The sequence below is a fragment of the Heloderma suspectum genome, chromosome 1 (assembly GCF_057233095.1).
Source record: "Heloderma suspectum isolate Gila_16-S chromosome 1, 16-S_ref, whole genome shotgun sequence".
In the NCBI taxonomy this organism is placed as follows: domain Eukaryota; kingdom Metazoa; phylum Chordata; class Lepidosauria; order Squamata; family Helodermatidae; genus Heloderma; species Heloderma suspectum.
The window spans coordinates 14,879,702-14,898,884 of record NC_139458.1 but is presented as its reverse complement, the minus strand read 5'-3'; the positions used below and the strand labels follow the sequence as shown (position 1 = coordinate 14,898,884).

Here is a 19,183-nt window from a genome sequence, read left to right as displayed (position 1 = left end):
CGCGACAAAGAGCACATCCTACTGTACCACTTTGATTGTGAGAAAGCAGACTGATGACTGAATCTACTCCCCCTCCAACATTCCCGCACATAGAAAACTAGCACATCAGGTAGGAGGCTATGCTAGAACCTTCCTTCTTGACATCTAGTTTTCTGTGTGTAGGGAGACAAATGTCAGAAGGGTAGCCATGTTAGTCTGTTGCTGCGAAACCCATGAACAGTCAGGCAGAGAGGTAATGGCTAACACATTTATATCAGTGTAGTCCATAGGCAAGAGCCTGTGAGACTGATGAAATGGACTTTGATGCACAAAAGCTGATACCACACCATACATTTGTTAGTCACCAGAAACAATGCGTTGTTTATGCGCAGGATTTGTTTGTTGTCATTTCCTTTGTGGTTGTTTCATATGGGGGAGCAGTCAGCCGCATCTAACCTCAGCATCTGTGATATGTACATTGGCCCACTAGTTGGGCGTACCTCTCTGCCTGCCTCTCCAATACATGTTCAGGGTGTGATCATCAGGGATGCTCTGACTTGGATTCCTGCATTGAGCAGGGGGTTGGACTCGATGGCCTTGTAGGCCCCTTCCAACCCTACTATTCTGTGACTCTATGATAGTGATGTGCCAGTGGAGGCTGGTGGCTCCGATTTTGGTGGGGCTGTAAAGCCATTCTGGGTTTCAGTCAAAACTGAACTAAACTCTAAAGAAGCTATCCAATGTGCTGAACCAGACCCCCCCCCAAATAGGTCCAGCACCCTGGATAGCTCCTTTAGAGTTCCACCTGGTTCTGACTGAAACCCAGACTGGATACACAGCCCCGCTGAAATCGGAGCCATCAGCCTCCCCTGTGATGTACCATGATACAATGACTATCTTCAAGGTTCAAGCATCTTTCTGCAGTGCACCTATTTCTTGCTTTTGGCACTCCATGGTCCATTGATCCTGTGAAGTCTGACAGCATGATGTAGCGCCACCTTCCATCAGCTGTGTTGGGGTTGTCTCCAGTGTTGGCCCTACTTAGAGTAAACCCATTGAAATAAGTGGGTCAACAGCCACATTGGCTGGGAAGGATGGGAGTTGCAGTCTCAGGGTTGTATCCAGTGTTAGCCCTACTTAGAACAGACCCACTGAAATGAATGAGTCAGTAGCCGTACTGGCTGGGAAGGATGGCACTGGTGTCCTCCAGATGTGTTGGACTACAACTCCCATCATGCTCAGCTAGTGTGGCCAATGGGAGCTTCAGTCCAACACAGATTGGAGAAGGGTGATGTATCAGAGCAACTAAGAATATGAGCTGGAGAATTCCCAGTTCAAATCTCTCCTTAGCCACAAACTCACTTGGTGGTCTTAGCTAAGCCACTATTTACTTCGATTGAGCCCCCTCCTCTGCAAAAAGAAGGGCTCATTACTCTGGCAGATCTTAGAGGCTATGGAAAGGATTGCTGAGGTACTGGGTATACTTCCCCAAACTCAAATGTGTTATAGGATATGAAGTCCCCTGTCATGCAAAACAGGGTTGGACTTGGAGGTCTTTTGAGCACTGATTCTAATGAGAAGGGATGACACTGTCTGGTGACCAAAGCAGTGTTGACTGTTCTGGTTTAAAAGATCATTATGTCTTGTGCTGCCACCCCCACCAATTAAAGCCACCTCCTTCAGTGAATATCCTTTCATCACCATTGTCATCAGCTGTTCCTCCTCCTCCTTCTCCTCCTCTTCCTCACCCTTGCTCCCACTTGCTTGCTGGACAGGCAGACAGCCAGGGAGCAAGCAGGCCATGGCATCTCCTCCTCTTCCTTCTCACCACCTCCATTGTCTGGGCCAGAGCGAGAGGCAGGTGAGCAAGGAGGAGCATCTTTCTTCCCCCCTTTCTCTTAATACTAGAGTTGGGGGTTCATCTGATGAAATTAATTGAAAGGAGATTCATGAGAGACCAAAGAAAGGCCTCCTTTACACACAACAATGTTTACTGAATTTGCTGCCATGAGATGCAGGGATGGGTACCGGCTTAGACAGTTTTAAAAGGGGATTAGACACATTGAGGATGATGGGTCTATCACTGGCTGTTAGGGACGAGAGAACCAGCAATCTTTGAGCTTGCCTAAATTCTCCAAAACTCACTTTGGAGCTTGTTTTGGATCACTCCTGTTTTAGTTTTCAACATGTTTTTCAGCTCATTCAAGTGGGAAAAGTGCACAGTTTGAATGGGAGAACTACACATTTCTCTGCATATTTTTCAAAAGTGTGTGTGTTTCCCTTTGTTGACTAAAGCTTGAAAATGCATACTTTTGGGAAAATGTGCATTTCAAAGCACCCGTTTTTTTAAAATACCAATTTTTCTAATGCAATGACAACTTCAGGAAATTGTGCACATTTCTCAAAAAAAGCACTCTTGCTGGCATTCACATTTGGGAGTGCCAACGAGACACGTTCACATGATTTGCAAACAGAAACAAAATTCTGGTACATCCCGATCGGTTGTTGGCCATGATGGCTATGTGGGACCACAATGTTCGGAGGCAGCAGGTCACAGCAAATGCTCATTCCTGGGGAATGGTGGAGGCAGATGGCCTAGGCAAGGATGGGCTGAGGAGAGGGCATGGTTCCATAAGAAGGCATTATGTTTACAGATGAGATTCAATTAAGGTCTCGGATTGCAGGTTTATTGATTCTGAATGTGAGCTAGCTAGCATTCACTAACACAAGGGAGAACACCTGCCACTACGCCATGCAACAGAGTTCAATCTGGTGCACACAGATCATAAGAACATAAGATGAGCCCTGCTGTATCAGACCCAGCGTCCATCTAGTCCAGCCTTCTGTTCACACAGTGGCCAACCAGATGCCCATGGAAGACCCACAAGCATGACATGAGCGCAACAGCACCCTCCCACCCATGTTCCCCAGCAACTGGTGTACATAGGCTCACTGCCTTTGGTACTGGAGGTAGCACGTAGCCATCAAGACTACTAGCCATCAATAGCCTTTTCCTCCATGAATTTGTCCAACCCCCTTTTAAAGCCATCCAAATTGGTGGACATCACTACATCCTGTGGTAGCGAATTCCACAGTTTAACTCTGTGCTGTGTGAAGGAGTCCTTCCTTTTATCTGTCCTGAATCTCCCACCAATCAGCTTCATGGGATGCCCCCACTGAGTTCTAGTATTATGAGAAAGGGAGAAAAATGTACCCCTATCCACGTTCTCCACACCACACATCATTTTGTACACCTGTCATGTCTCCTGTCACTCGCCTTTGTTCTATGCTAAACAATCCCAGCTGTTGTAACCTTCCCTCATAGGGGAGTTGCTCCAGCCCCTTGATCATTTTATTGTTGTTGTTCAGTTGTTCAGTCGTGTCCGACTCTTCGTGACCCCATGGACCATAGCACACCAGGCCTTCCTGTCCTGCGCTCTCTCCCGGAGTGTGCTCAAGTTCATATTCATTGCATCCGTGATGCTATCTAGCCATCTCATCCTCTGCCGTCCCCTTCTCCTTTGGCCTTCAGTCTTTCCCAGCATCAGGGTCTTTTCCAGAGAGTTTTCTCTTCGCATTAGGTGGCCAAAATATTGGACCTTCTGCTTCAGTATCTGTCCTTCCAATGAGCACTCAGGGTTGATTTCCTTTAGGATGGACTGATTTGACCTCCTTGCAGTCCAGGGGACTCGTAAGAGTCTTCTCCAGCACCACAGTTCGAAAGCATCAATTCTTCGGCGCTCAGCCTTCCTTATCGTCCAGCTCTCACAGCCATACATTACTACTGGGAAAACCATAGCTTTGATTAGACGGACCTTTGTCGGCAAGGTGATGTCTCTGCTTCTTACTATGCTGTCTAGGTTGGCCATAGCTTTCCTCCCAAGGAGCAAGCGTCTTTTAATTTCATGGCTACAGTCACCGTCTGCGGTGATCTTGGAGCCCAAGAAAGTAAAATCTGTCACTGCTTCCATTTCTTCCCCTTCTATATGCCAGGAAGTGATGGGGCCAGATGCCATGATCTTAGTTTTTTTAATGTTGAGTTTCAAACCAGCTTTTGCACTCTCCTCTTTCACCCTCAACAAGAGATAGTGGCCTGTAACTGGACAAGCTGTCTTTCAAGGACAATTATTTGCCATTCCTGATCTTCTTATGAATAATAAGTTTGCAGAGAACTAAGAAAATCCCATAAAGCCTATGACTCTCCAGAACACAGGTTGATGAGCGTGGTAAATTCTGTAGGTTGGCTCTAGAAATGCTAATTTTGTGTATTTGTTCCACAGGGGTTTTTGTATTTGTCTGTTGTAAATAAAAAGAAAGAACCCTTTGGCACCGTAGAGATAATAGAATCTTAGAGCTGGAAGTGAATTGGAGGCCCTCTAGTCCAACCCCTTGCTCAGTGCAGGTATCTTGCATCTATCCCTGACAGATGGCCTCTGTTCAGATGCCTCCAGGTGAACAGATCAGTGGAGGCTGGTGGCTCTGATGTCAGTGGGGTGATAAATCTGCTCCGGGTTTCAGTCAGAACCAGTCAGAACCATAAAGGAGCTATCCAAGGTGCGAAGCAAAGGGGCTTACTCCCAGAGGCTTACTCCTAGGAAAGCGTGCATTGGATTGCAGCCCAGTTGGCTCTAGCCCACGATAAGATATGTCACAATAAATGTCTTAGTCTTTTACATACCCCAGAATTCTGTGTTCTTTTTAATCTTTCTGGGTCTTTTATCTAGTACTTTTTCATGATTATGATGCATTTTCTCATTTTGGTTCTTACTTCATGTCCTGGGCCACCGTTTACGACTGCTAGATGTAACTAAAGCACCTCGTTTCAGTTCCGCGTTGTTTGTTATGCTCAGAGGTCATAATAATATCAGGCTTATGAAAACCAGTTGTACCAAAGCACAAGATAATCAAGGAAGAACACAAGAACTATAAATCTGTAGCAAGAGCACATAAAAATGAATCACCAAACCATCAAATAACAGGCTTAAAACAAGTTGCATCAGGAGTATTCATATGCCGCTCTTGCGTTTTCCCTGCTGCCAATGCAAATGTAGCCACTTCTGTTTGACAATATGCTTGTTTTAGTACTACACTCAAAAGTAGATTTTCTGATGACCAGACCCAAAGTCAAATCAAAGCGGGAACTAAGGGGAACCCCCCACCCCTGTGAAGCCCTTCTATCTAGCTGCTTTATAAATGGCACAACCAAAGAGGTAAAGAAAAGGAATTTATTTTTTATGCATTTATTTCATTTCTGTACTGCCCAATAACTGAAGCTTTCTGTGCTCCCCCATCCCAGTTTTCCAAGCGCAATGCCACAAATCCTATGGAGTATTTCTATAATGGCCATCAAGGATGACAGAGGGCATTTGCTGGAGCCTGAGGGATGTGGGCACATTCTTTTAGGAAAGTACCAGCCTGGCACCAGGGGCCATCACCTTTTGGCAACTGTGGGCGTTCCAGCTCCCTGGAGAAGTCCATGTCCTACACCTGCATTAGCTCCCGCCCTTTGAAAAAACATCTAAGCCACAATTTAAATTACCCACAGTGCCACTGACATAACGATACTCTAGGGAAATTGAAAGGGCAGCTCCCAGACCCAGTTATGTGGAATGCCTGCCATCACTGCCAGGTAAGCCCAAGGGGTTCCACTGAAGTTGTGTCTGTGTGTGTATAGAACTAGAGGGGACTTTGCCAAGCTCTCTCCCCATCAAACCTGGAGCCAGCCCTGGAGAGCATGTAATTGAAGTCTGTGAAAGCCAGTAAGATTCCGCCACGCTCGAGAGTGACCAAGATTAAGAACCCAGGACAGGGTTATGCAGATGAAGGGGCGGGGATATGCAGATAGAGGAAGTTTCATTCTTAATGGCTGGGGTCTCCAGAAGCTGGAGAACAGGTCCAGTTCTTGCCCTAATCATCTCCCTGAGTGCATCCTTTACTTTCCCTTACATCACTGAATGGCTACTATCCAGTCCTATGGAGAAAGGTTAATAATAATAATAATAATAATAACAATAATAATAATAATAATAGCTATTAATTCCTATGCAGCAGTGAATGGGGCACTGTTCAAGTGAGGCAAAACCTGTCCAAAACAACATAAGAACACAAGAAGAGCCATGCTGGATCAGAACAAGAGTCCATCTAGTCCAGCATTCTGTTCACACAGTGGCCAATCAGCTGCCCACGGGAAACCCATAAGCAGGACATGAGTGCAACAGCACCCTCTCACCCATGTTCCCCAGCAAGTGGTGCACATAGGTATACTGCCTCTGATACTGGAGTTGGCACATAGCCTTCAGGACTAGTAGCCATTGATAGCCTTCTCCTCCAGGAATTTGTCTACCTCCCTTTTGAAGCCATTCAAACTGGTGGCCATCACTATGTTTTGTGGAAGTGAATTCCATCATTTAACTCTGCGCTGTGTGAAGGACTTTTTATCTGTCCTGAAGCTCCTACCAATCAGCTTCATGGTATGACCCCAGGTTCTAGTATTATTAGAGAGGGAGAAAAATGCCTCCCTATACATCTTCTCCACAACATGTATAATTTTATACACCTCTATCATGTCTCCCCTCACTCCCCTTTTCTCCAAGAGGAACAGTCCCCAAACCTTCCCTCACAGGGGAGTTACTCCAGCCCCTTGATCTGCACTTTTTTCAACTGGACAGTGGGTGGCCCGGTTCTCATTGACAGACTTCCCACAGAGGGTGCCCGTGTCCCTGTGAACAGAGTGTGAAATGACACACACAAGGCCTGGTCCTGGGAATCCTTGCAGGAAACTAACATCCCCCACCCATTGTAGCGATGGGCATATCTGGCTAGTCAACAAAAATGGTGGTGAGGATGAAAGTGATACAGCATCCCTTGCAAACAGGGCTCTGCTAAAGCACATGAAGTGAGTTCCATACTAGAGGGCTGCCCACAGCAATGAATGAATCACTTTCGGCTGCAATCCTATACAAATTTAATTGGGAGTAAGTTACATTGAAACTAGTAGGATTTACTTCAGAATACACATGCCTAGGATTGCATTCTTAAGGGCATAAAGTGCTGATCCCCAAACAGCAGGTCTGATCACAAAGCATAGATGGATCAGGGCCTGTTTGGTTCCTTAAAAAACCAGCAGCAGATGATTTTTTTTAATTTGATGTAATATGGCTTCAGTGCTACTTCCTATAAACTCCCATTCTTCTATATGCTGTAGTTATAGTACATCGTCGAGGAGAGTCATAGATTGATAGTGCAATCCTATATGCATCTATTCAAAAGTAAGCCTCATTTAGTTCAATGGGATTTTCTCCCAGGTAACGGTGCCTAGGACTGCACAGTCTCTTTCTCCCTTAGCTCTCTGTTTTCCAAAGAACTAAACTGCACTGAATGTTCCGCAGTATCAACACTCATGTTGGCGATAGCAGTTCAGGTGAGGCAAAAACATAGGGCTGCAACGTTAAACCGATTAGTCAGTTGGATTAATTGACTGCAAACCTTTTGATAAAATGAAATAAAATGGTAAGTTGGGTAGCCAATTTTAAAATGGTAAAGCATTGTAAAGCACTTACAATGGTAAAGCATTGTAAAGCACTTAGATGTCTCCTGTGACATATGCATTAATAATCTAGAAACAAAGTATGCTTTTTCTTCCTGTAGAACTATTATTTCCCTCATCTGTAAGTATATGCAGATTTTAATTAACTAACTAAGGTTCTATCCTATGCATATTTCAATCCTATGTCTGGCTGGGGAGTGCTGGGAGTTGTAGGACTTTTTTTCTGTTGAAACATGCATGGGATTGCACCCTAACTGACTACAAGTCATTTGATTAACAGACAAAGATTTCTTTAATTGGGTAACAGCCCTAGTAGAAACATTTCCTGGAACTCCCCCCCCCCCCAACATATTACCATAAGAATTAGGAATAGATTAAACATCTATTTAATCTATAAATAGTTTGGGGAAGGCTGCTTTAGAGATTCACAGAACACTGGCTGCCAGTCCATTTCCGGGCCTGATTCAAAGTGCTGGAATTAACATTCAAAGCCCTTAATGGCTTTGGGCCAGCTTATCTGAAGGATTGCCCCCTCCCATATGTGCCTGCCTGGATCCTAAGTTCATCTTCAGGGGTCCTTCTTGGGGAGTCCCTGCCAAAGGAAGTGAGGCAGGCGGCTACCAGGAAGAGGGCCTTTTCTGCTGTGGCACCCCAGCTGTGGAATGAGCTCCCTAGAGAGGTTTGCCTGGCACCACATTGTCCTTCTTCTGGCGCCAGGTGAAGACCTTTTTATTTTCCCAGTATTTTAGCGTTTGAGCTTCCTAGACTTCAGCTCTGGTGTTTTAAATCTGTATTTTAAATCTCTGCAGTGCTGCTAGGTTTTATTCTGCCTGTACTGTTATACTGGCTTTCATATTTATATTGTTTTATGCTGTGCTTTGTAGTTTTAATTTCTGTGAACTGCCTAGAAAGCTTTGGCTATTGTGTGGTATAGAAATAAACAAACAAACAAACAAACAAATAAACATCCACATTCAGAGGCCGTAAACCTCTTACTCCAACTTGCTGACAAGAAAGAGTAGGGAATGGTTATCTCTCTCATGCCCTACTTGTTTTCCTGGGGCACCTGACTGGCCACTGGTGAAAACAGATCATTGGACTAAAATCGACATATCATCTGAATCAGCAAAGCAGTTCTTCTTACGCTGTGTTATATTTACTGACATTTTGGAGTCTGTCCATGTAGCAGAGCAACTGAGTTGGTAGAGTAGAATGTTTAGACCAGGGTTGGGCAACTTGAGGCTCTCCAGATGTTTTGGCCTACAACTCCCATGATCCCTCACCATTGGCTATGCTGGCTAGAGCTGATTGGAGTCGTAGGCCAAAACATCTGGAGGGCCAGATGTTGCCCACCCCTGGTTTAGAGCAAGCTTCCCCTACCTGGGTCCCTCCCAAAGTTTTGAACCACATCTCCCATCAGTCCCAGATAGCATGGTCAGAGGTGATGAAAGTTGTGATCCAAGAGGGACTCAGAGGTTGGGGAAGGCTGCTTTAGAGATTCACAGAACACCACCTGACTTGAAAAGGGTATGATGTGACCTGTAAGCTTGCAAGTCTACCTGCAACCATACCATTTGGAATCGTGTTTGGACAGAAACACTGTCATTACTGGAAAAAGACTTATATTCAAAATAGGAACATAGGACACTGTCTTATACTGAGTCAGATCTAACCTCTCCAGGGTTTCAGGCAGGAGTTTTTCCTGCCCTATCTCAGACCTGGGACCGTTTGCATGCAAAGCAGGGGCTCTTCCACGGAGCTACGGCCCCTGATGAATCACTTACCAGGCTTCAGCAGGGACATCTTTCTTTTATACTTTTAAACAGTTTGCTTTGTGAGCAAGAGGTGATATGGTGAAATAGCTGCTTCCGAGAGGGCGGCCGGCAATGCTAGTGTTGGCCACAAGGGGTCAGACGATGTGTTATTGTGTCTTCCAAGCTGCAAAGTTTAGAAAACAGTGAAATTGAATTATTGGCCTATATAACCAGTGAATAATGGGAGAAAGTTAACCGTATGCTGGATGAACAACTGACTGACTTCCCACTGCCGTGACGTGGTGGTTAGCCTGAGTTCAGTGACAGAAGTGTGGGTTTTCCATGAAGCGTGCTGATACAGACCCCTGAAACGTTCCTCTTGAATGGCTGGATTTCAAAAGATGATATTATGTGGTTTCTTCTTTTTGATTTCAAACTGAGAGTTTCCAGGAACATCTCTGGGAAGTTATCTTGACAGGAAGGAATTGCAGTTGGTTTTCACGTGCTCCACTGTTGGCAAGAATGGTATGCAATATTTTGACAGCCTGGAGGATGCACAAAAGCAATAGCTAAAGAAATGGGACCGCAGTACTTCTTTGGAGGGGTAGAGGAGCTCACATGAGAGCCAAAGCCCACAGCCCAGAGCCAACGGGAGAGTGCTGGTTCCCTGGAATTGGCAGATGGGGCTCCTCGAACACACAAGATATTTGGCCACGCTGGCAAAAAGAGTTGAGTTAGGCTTAGTAGTTTGGTCCCAGTGAAATTTGTCTCGGCCAGGGCATTGCACTTGCTCCTTGACTAAAAGCCAGAGACTACACAAGGAAAGCAGGAGGGTTTCAGTCACATACAGAAGGATTATGAACCTGGCCTTTTCTTTCTTTTGTTCACTAGAAAAGTAGATGTCTAACAAGAAGAGTTCTAGCCTAGCCTTTTCCCTGATGAGCTACTTTTCTACATGGAGGCCCTCATTTACATGTGTGTGTGTGTTGCGTGTATACCTGCACAATGCACATACACACAGTAACACACATATATACATATACATATATAGCTTTTCTCTAGGTGTGACCACCCACAATGGTGCAATGGATGGCTACCGGAAAAAAAGCCTTCTCTGGAGTGGCCCATATCTGTGGAATGCCCTTTCCTGGGAGATCTGCTTGGCATCTTCACTGTATATGTTTAGATGCCAGGCTAGAACCTTGCTCTTCCAACAGGCATTTAATCTTGTTGGTCTGATTATTCACTTTACTGATGGCTCCTTAATATGTTCAATATCTTTAATGTTTTAATATTTTGATATTTTCACTGCTGAATGTATTGGTTTTTGGTTGTCATTTTATCTTGTTCTGGGTTATCTTTATGCTTGTAAACTTCCAGAGGGCATCTGCCAGTTGAGTGGTATGTAAAGACCCCCCCCCCCAGTCTGAAGTGGTACAAGCCTGAAACAGGATAACCAACATGTCCTGTTTTTTGTGAAAATTTGGCCAAAGTTCCTCTTTTAAAGGGGAGCTCAGTTTTCTCAGCAATGTCTGGACAGATCACAGGTGACAGGTGGGATCTTCTGCCTGGCTAGTTTCCTCTACCCTCAAGTTTCTAAAGGAGCTCTTACCAATGGGGAGATGTGCAACAGGAAGGGGCTGTAGATCAGTGCTAAAGCACAGACTTTGCATATATAAGGTCCCAGGCAATGGGATTATGTAGTAATGATGCCTCCTGTTAGAAAGGCAATTATTAGCAGAGAAAAAAGAAAAAAGGCAAAACAGAATGAGCATTTACTCGGCCCACATACATACAGGCTATCTTAGGACAATAAAGGAGAGACTGTCATGGATTTTAGGAAATAGCTGGCTTTGCTTTATTGGACTTGCTCAGAAGAAATGCTAACCTACCTGTTTTAAAACAATATAAGATGTCTTATTATAAAATGCAAATGCTAATTATTAATGATAGATTATTAAGAATTTGAAAATGTAAATAAGTAAGAAGTATTATATTAAATTGTATTAAAGAGAAAATTCAAGCTACAAAGAAAATACAGTGAGTTTTTTTGGTGTCCCCCCCAAAAAAAAGGCAATTGGAAAATTATCACCCAAGCAAAATCATGAAGGCCAGGGGCAAATGGCAGGCCTTGATAATTTGCCCACCAACCACAAAGGATGATATAACCTTAGACCCCTTATGTGAATGCTAGACAGATATCAGCCAAGAAAACAGGGGCCCCTTCCAGACTATCAACCAAGATTTTATATTTCAAGACAAGAAGGCCATAGGTGGTAAACAGGCAGCTAAATGCTCCCAAAGTAGATAGCTCAAAGTCCCAACCATAACAAGACTGTACCCTTGTTCAGTGGAAGAAAGAAAAATGCTTTACTCACAGATATTCTTGCATATACAATGCAGGTACAGTGTAGAGTTTCAAAAGGGTTTGTTCACTCCATTTTGTGTTCTATTACACTGGCAGGAGTGAGAGAGCAAACATGTGTGCTCCCAGAAATGGAGGAGGTTGGGGGGGGGGGAGGAATGGAAGGAACAAAAGGAATAAATCCCAGGAAACCACATTGTAGGCTATAGAGATCCTAAGGCTAGCTGTGGTCAAAATTCCCATGAACTAACTGCAACACTGCCCCCTTCCAGTAACTTGCAGATGAGGTTGCAATATTCCCAGTACCGGGTTCAGTCTGAAACATCTCCCGGTATGGCTAAGAAAGACGTCTGTCTGAAACCTTGGCGGATCTCTGCTAGTCAGTATGGGCATTACTAGAGCTGTGTGCAAATGGCCTCTCGAAATTCTCCACCCTATTTTTGGGCAGAGAAATGGGGTAGGGGGGAGCATTTCACTGAATTTTTCAGGGGGAGGAGAAATTCTCCAACAGTTTCTCAGGGTAGGGCTCACCGTTAACAGTGGTGGTATAGCACAGCCTCATCCCCCCCCCCCAGGTGTGTGTCTCATGGTTTTTTGTGTTTTTTGCAGCAACTGTGTCGGCCGCCGAGCTACCTTTTTGCATCCTCCATATTGCCCTCATAACATTCTCATGCCAGTGGCATTCTGGGGGAAATATGGCAGCCACCACACAGACAAAAAGGTGCAGAATATTTGGAGAAAGTACTACTAAATGATCTTCCTTTTTTTAAAAAAATAGCCCAATTTATGCAAAATTATCTAATTACTCTGGATTGCTGCTGAAATTTGGCAGTGTCAGAAAAGCTGCCTTTTCACTTTAAAACAAGGTGTGTGGGGAACACGCACCTTGTTTTAATGCAGAATTATGCTTCCAGAAAACACAAGGAGGTCAAATTTGCATTAAAACAAAGGGCACGCTCCCTGAATGTCTTGTTTTAAAGTGAAAAAGCAGCCTTTTTTGCTCCCGCTCCCCTGCCGAAATTTGGTGGCAATTTGGAGGTGGCAACTTGGAGGGTAGTGGGGCCCTCAAAAAGGCTGGGGGGGGTCACATATTCCCACTCCTGTATTAAAGGATGATCCTCCTCCCCCTGTAAACCAATCCCACTCAAATCTTGCCAAGAAATAAATAATCCCACACCATTATTTGACCACCTCTCTTGGACTGATTCGGCTTTTCATGCCATCCTATCATTATGTAACCTGTGCTGTTAAAACATGCACACACGCTTCACACTCCAGCAGTGTGCGGAGTGTTTTGTTATTTTAAAGGCACGGGGGGTGGTGGATATTGTGTCTGTATTTGTCTTATAGGATCTTATCAGGTAGGAGGGCTAGTGTAACGTAGTGGTAAAAACTCAACTACAAATCAGGGAGAGCCCAGTTCAATTTATTTATTTTAAAGAAGATCTTTATGATACCCTTCATCAAAGCTGTCAGGGCAGTATACATCCATATTAATACAACATCAATATGAAATATATAAAATCATACTTAGACAAGCAACAGAGCATAAAAACAGCATAAAAACAACATAAAACTTCAGCAAAGCAGATACCCCCCTACAATTGGTATTATATGTTAAAAGCCTAGGCAAAAAACAAAAACCCCCCCTCTTCCCTTATGGACAACAGAATGACATCACACTAGCTGAACTTCTCTGGAGAGGGCGTTCCAAATCCTGCCTTCACTGTGAGCTCTGAAGGTCATCCTATCACTGTCTCTCAGCCTCATCCCATCTCTATCTTCAGGGAAGACATTTATACTTAGTGCTGGTTCCATGTTTTGGGGGGCCCTTGGGCAAGACACCCTTACTGGGCCACCCCCTCCTCTACCTTCTCCTCGCTATTGGGCCAGACACCCTCAATGGGCCACTCCCTCCTCTACTTTCTCATCGCCATTGGGCAAGACACCCACAATGGGCAAAACACCCTCAATGGGCCACTCCCTCCTCTACCTTCTCATCGCCATTGTCACCAGCTGTGCTTGCTCCTCATCCTCTCTCTCATCATTGCTACAACTTGCTTCCCTAACAGGCAGCCAGTGAGGATGCAGGCAGGGGCATCTCCTGCTTCTTCTTCTCACCATCCACATTGTGTGGACCAGAGCAAAGGGTTAATGAACAAGCAGGTAGCAGTGGTGAGGAAGAGAAGCAACTCCAGGGGGCTTTTATCAGAGGGACCCTACTGGGGTGTGGGCTCTCAGCAGGAGCCCCACCATGCCTATCCTTGAGGCATGCTGTGCTCATACTGACGCACCTTACAGGGTTGGGCATGTTGTGAGACATTCAACAAGATGATGTATCTGGAGAACTTTCAAAGTGCTGCATGAATGCTACGGATGGTTTTTAAGGAAAGGTTTGGTATACAGCCTCATTTTAGTTACTGCAGTTATTCCATGTAAAATGTGGAGATCTACCAGCAGTAAATTTTGAGATTTGTTCTCATTCCTATTTGTGTTGCAATGAGATATATTTACACAAAATTATCCATCATACTGTGTGCTTGTTGCTGGCTGTGGGAGTCCTTTTATGCTGAGTTCAGAGCCAGTTACATAACATGAATAGATGAACAAAAATATGCCATTATACACAGAACAGCTTCCCTGCCAGGGTGGCCGTGTGTCCTCCTTTACAGAGGACAACTCTCTCTTTGAAGGCATCCTCAACTGCAAAGCCTGACTGGGCCAAGTCCAATTTAAAGACAAAGAACCCAAAGAAGGGAGAGCAGCAGAAGCCTTGAAATTGACCATCCACAGTGAGAACCTGGACAGGAGACTGAACACCAGGCACGCAGCTCACCTGGTTGCAGTCTTTGGCACTAGGGCGCAATGTATTGTATTTCTATTTAGATTATAGTAATTATTTCTACATTCACATCTATACATACAAACACATACAGAATTCACATTTTATGGACATTGGTGTCCTCTCTTTTATCCTCTTTTTTTTTGACAATGCATGAGTAGCCATCCTATTTCCACCCCCTCCCAACCCACTTTGTTGTTGTTGTTGTTCAGTCATTCAGTCGTGTTCGACTCTTCGTGACCCCATGGACCATAGCACGCCAGGCCTTCCTGTCCTGCACTCTCTCCCGGAGCATGCTCAAGTCCATATTCATTGCAGCGGTGATGCTATCTAGCCATCTCATCCTCTGCCGTCCCCTTCTCCTTTTGCCTTCAGTCTTTCCCAGCATCAGAGTCTTTTCCAGAGAGTTTTCTCTTCGCATTAGGTGGCCAAAATATTGGAGCTTCAGCTTCAGTATCTGTCCTTCCAATGAGCACTCAGGGTTGATTTCCTTTAGGACCCAACCCACTTTACCCATTCCCAATGACCCCTGTGTTTTAGTACCTTTTACAGGTATATTTATACTACAGCCTTAAACTGGTTGCATAGTCAGCCATTCCCTCTCCTTGGGGAACTCTGGGACATGTAGGTCTCTAAGGGGAGCGCGGGGACTCTAATTCTCAACACCTTTACCAAGCCACAGTTCCCAGAATTCCTGAAGGGAAACCATGACAGTTAAGGTGGTGTAAAGTTAGGGCTACAACACTCTTAAATTTAAATTGTGAGTCTGACAGCAGGGAATGCCATGCTATACATCTTTGTAAGCTGCACTAGTAGGAGCCCTTTTTTGGCTAAAGGGAAGGGTATAAGTGCTATCATAAATAAATGAATACATACATACACATGTACATGCCCCAAACACCAAACCACACTTTTGAATCTACGCTGTTCTACTAGCCTGTTTCAAAGAAAGCAAACGGATGAGACTTAAAGACAAGTAACCTGGTCAAGGAACTGATGCAGAGGTGGATACTGACCTTGAAGTGCCAAATCACGTATTTGCCCCCAGAAAGTACAACAAAATAACCCATTTTGCAGAAGGAAAACTGGTGATCTTCTGAGAAACACACCCACACACCCACAGGCAAAACAGCCCTGTTTCTCTCACTACCCACTCAAACCCTCTAGCATGCCCCCCCCCAGCTTATCTTTTTCTTTTTCCTGGGTGGCTGGTCACTCTTCAAAACAAAGAAGAGTTGGCTTGCAGCTATCCACCATGGTTATTTTCTAAGAATGCCTCTGGGGCCTCCACAGGTCCCAAAGCATTCTAGGAAATGAAGATGGTGCCAAAAGCTGCCAAATTGCTTTGCAGTGTGCCAGTCCCCCAGTTAAAACATTTTCTTTTAAAATATAATAAAATAAAAATCAGGAGGGGCAGAGAGCCTGGTGGTCACCACGAGAGGTGCCCATGGGCACCAAGTGGTAGACCTCGGTACGAGAGCTTGTCAGATATCCTAGTGCCTTTGCACTCACTGGCCATAACAATGGAGTGTGGGAGTAGGGAAGTTGGAGAAATCCATTTGGGGGGTGGGGTTCAACCAGTTTTCTTAGGCTCAGCCCCTTGGACTTTGTTTCAGTTCCCACTGCATCACCCAACTCGATCTTCAGCAAGTTGGGCCAGTTTGCAGATTTCCCAGGCATTTTGTGCATTTCTTTTGGAAGGTCCTGCAATTTGCAGAAATTCCTGAGCAATTTGCGCAAACTATGGCCAAATTTGCTCATATTAAACCCAAATTTGCAAAATTACAGCTGAACCTGTGCAAATTATGCAAATTATGGGCAAATTTGTGTAATTTGCTCAGGAATTTGCACAAATTGCAGGACCTTCCCCCCAAAATGTGCAACAAAGTTCCTGGAGTTGAGGCTCACAGATGCAAAGCATATCATACATGTTGCGGAACTCCATCGAGACCAAAAAGAACCTGATTTCCCTGCGACGGATTATCCCTAGGTAGGTGCCAGCCTTACTGCTTAGCAGGCTTTGCGTAGTGAACAATTTGGGCAGAATACTGACTAGCCATTTCCCCTTATATTTCCAAAAGTGAAATCCAAGCTCAAATTACAGAGAAAGGACCTGGAAAACCACTAAGGAGTCAAGACCTATCCAAGCTCCCCCATGACTATTTTATTTTTTCTTCTTCTGCTTCTGCCTCAGAAACAACCCCTCATAGCAATACTTTTCCAACTTCCCTTTTGTGATCACAAAGGACAGATTTGCCCGGAATGTCAGCCCCTGGACTATCAACCAAACACTGCCAATTTTGTAAAGCTCGGTAAAAATTGCAGGCATTGGGAAAAATGCTGCAACAGCCAATTTTATCTTGTTAGACTGATAGCAAAAGCCTCCTGCTTGGGGCTGTGGACATCAGGTTTACATTCATGGCTTCCTGCACTGGAGTTCTTTAAACTTGGAGCTGATTTTATTATTTGGTTTTTAATTTTTTTTTTGTCAGAGAGGTCACGTCAAACTGAAAATATTATGCAACTTTGCTGTAACCAAATATAGAACAGAATCTGCAAATCAACATCACGTACACTGTCATAGGTGCCCAAGCATAATCATACCATTCTAGATGGGCCATAGCTAGGGATGGGGGAGAAATTGGTTCAGCTGAAGATTAACAAATTTATTCTGGCAGAAGCTTTCATGGACTATCAGAAGCATGATGTGTTATCGAGAGTTTCCGGTATATATACTGTACGTAGATGGGATTGTAAAAAGTGAGAAGGGACCACACTTGGAATATTGTGTACACTTCTGGTCACTGCACCAAAAAAAGGATATTGTAGAATTGGAAAAAGGGCAGAAAGGGGCAACTAAAATGATCAAGGGGCTGGAGTAACTCCCCTATGAGGGAAGATTACAGAAGCTGGGATTGTGTAGCTTGGAGAAAAAGTGGTTAAGGGGAGACATGATAGAGGTGTACAGAATGATGCATGGTGTGGAGAGAGTAGATAGGGAGACATTTTTCTCCTTCTCTCATAATACTAGAACCCAAAGGGGTCATCCCATGAAGCTGATTGGTGGGAGACTCAGGACAGATAAAAGGAAGTACTTCTTCAAACAGCACAGAGTTAAACTATGGAATTCACTTCCGTAAGATGTAGTGAGGGCCGGAAATTTGGATGGCTTTAAAAGTGGATTGGTCAAATTCCTGGAGGAGAAGGCTATCAATGGCTACTAGCTACTAGTCCTGACGGCTATATGCTACCTGGGAGGGGGGAATCAGAGGCAGTATTATTTATTTATTTATTGCATTTATACCCCGCCTTTCTCCCTCTCGCAAGGAACTCAAGGCGGCTTACATTATCCTCCTCCTCACCGTTGTATCCTCACAACAACAACCCTGTGAGGTGGGTTGGGCTGAGAGTCTGTGACTGGCCCCAAGTCACCCAGTGAGCTTCCATGGCCAAGTGGGGACTAGAACCCGGATCTCCCGGCTCCCAGTCCGTCACTCTCACCACTACACTACACTGGCTCTCTGAGTAATGTACACCATTACTATGTACACCAGTTGCTGGGGAACATGGGCAGGAGGGTACTGTTGCACTTGTGTCCTGCTTGTGGGTTTCCCATGGGCAGCTGTGTGAACACTGGACTAGCTAGACCATTGGTCTGATACAGCATGGCTCTTCTTATGTTCTCATGTTCATAATTAACAGTGGCCACTGTTAATATGGTAATTGTCACTGTCAGTCCTGGAGTAGCAGGATGGACTGTTCCATTTCAGAGTGCAAGGGGAAAGATTCACACTTCCAAGATTCTGGAACTCCCTGACTCAGGACGTCTGGCTAGCTCCCACCTTACTATGTTGGGCTGTTTTCCTACTGCCCCGTCTTCTTTTTGAATTTTTTTTTTAAAACATTATTACCTTCTTTGACCTATTGGAAATAGGTCAAATAAAGTAGAAATCTAGCATGCAGGGAATGGACTGACACTGACTTAGAACATTTATCTCTGATGTGCTAGTTTTTCCTTGCAGGGAATTTATCAAATGGAAGTAACCTTCAGACATTGTGCTCCACCCCTCCAGTCTGAAGTGGTACAGTCCATCTTACCACTTTAGGATTTATCCTCTCATTCTGCTGTATTTGTATAGACTCAGGTCTCAGGCAATGGTTGATTGAGAACTGCATGGAAATGATACATTTTGGCTTGGAAGCCCTATCTCCAGTGGGTGACTGCTGGCTGTGACTACTCATTCATTAATGACAAGCACTCTGCACATGCTCACAGCTACTCTTAACATTATATACTGATAGCAAGCTCATTCTCTGAGTGCTGATCCTTATGTAGCCAAAATGGGACTATCCACGCATAAGAGGGGGATACCAACAGGCTTGGGGGAATCCCACGAACTATAGAAAAAAACAAGGGGGAGGGGACCCCCCAACACACCCAAATGAGGACTGAGCATGCTCAGTAGCCATGAGTGTCTGGTGGGAGAGAAAACTGGGAGGGGGGAATCAAATTGAGTATCCTGGAGGAGGAGGATATGGCTGGCTTGAACCCTGAATGGTAGTGTTCCATGCTACAACATTTCATTGCAGGTGTCACTTCTTACTACTATTAACACATATTTTAATTTGGCTATTAAAATTGTTGTTTTGGTTTACTTTGCTTTGAATATGGTTTTCTGAACCTTCTGTAAACTGCC

The 19,183-nt window shown here is 44.6% G+C and overlaps 1 protein-coding gene across 1 annotated transcript in view; it reads left to right on the top strand.

Annotated features, from left to right (window-relative positions):
• KCNH5 (potassium voltage-gated channel subfamily H member 5) overlaps positions 1 to 19,183 on the top strand; it is a 322,321-nt gene that overhangs the window by 6,882 nt on the left and 296,256 nt on the right. The window lies entirely within an intron of this gene.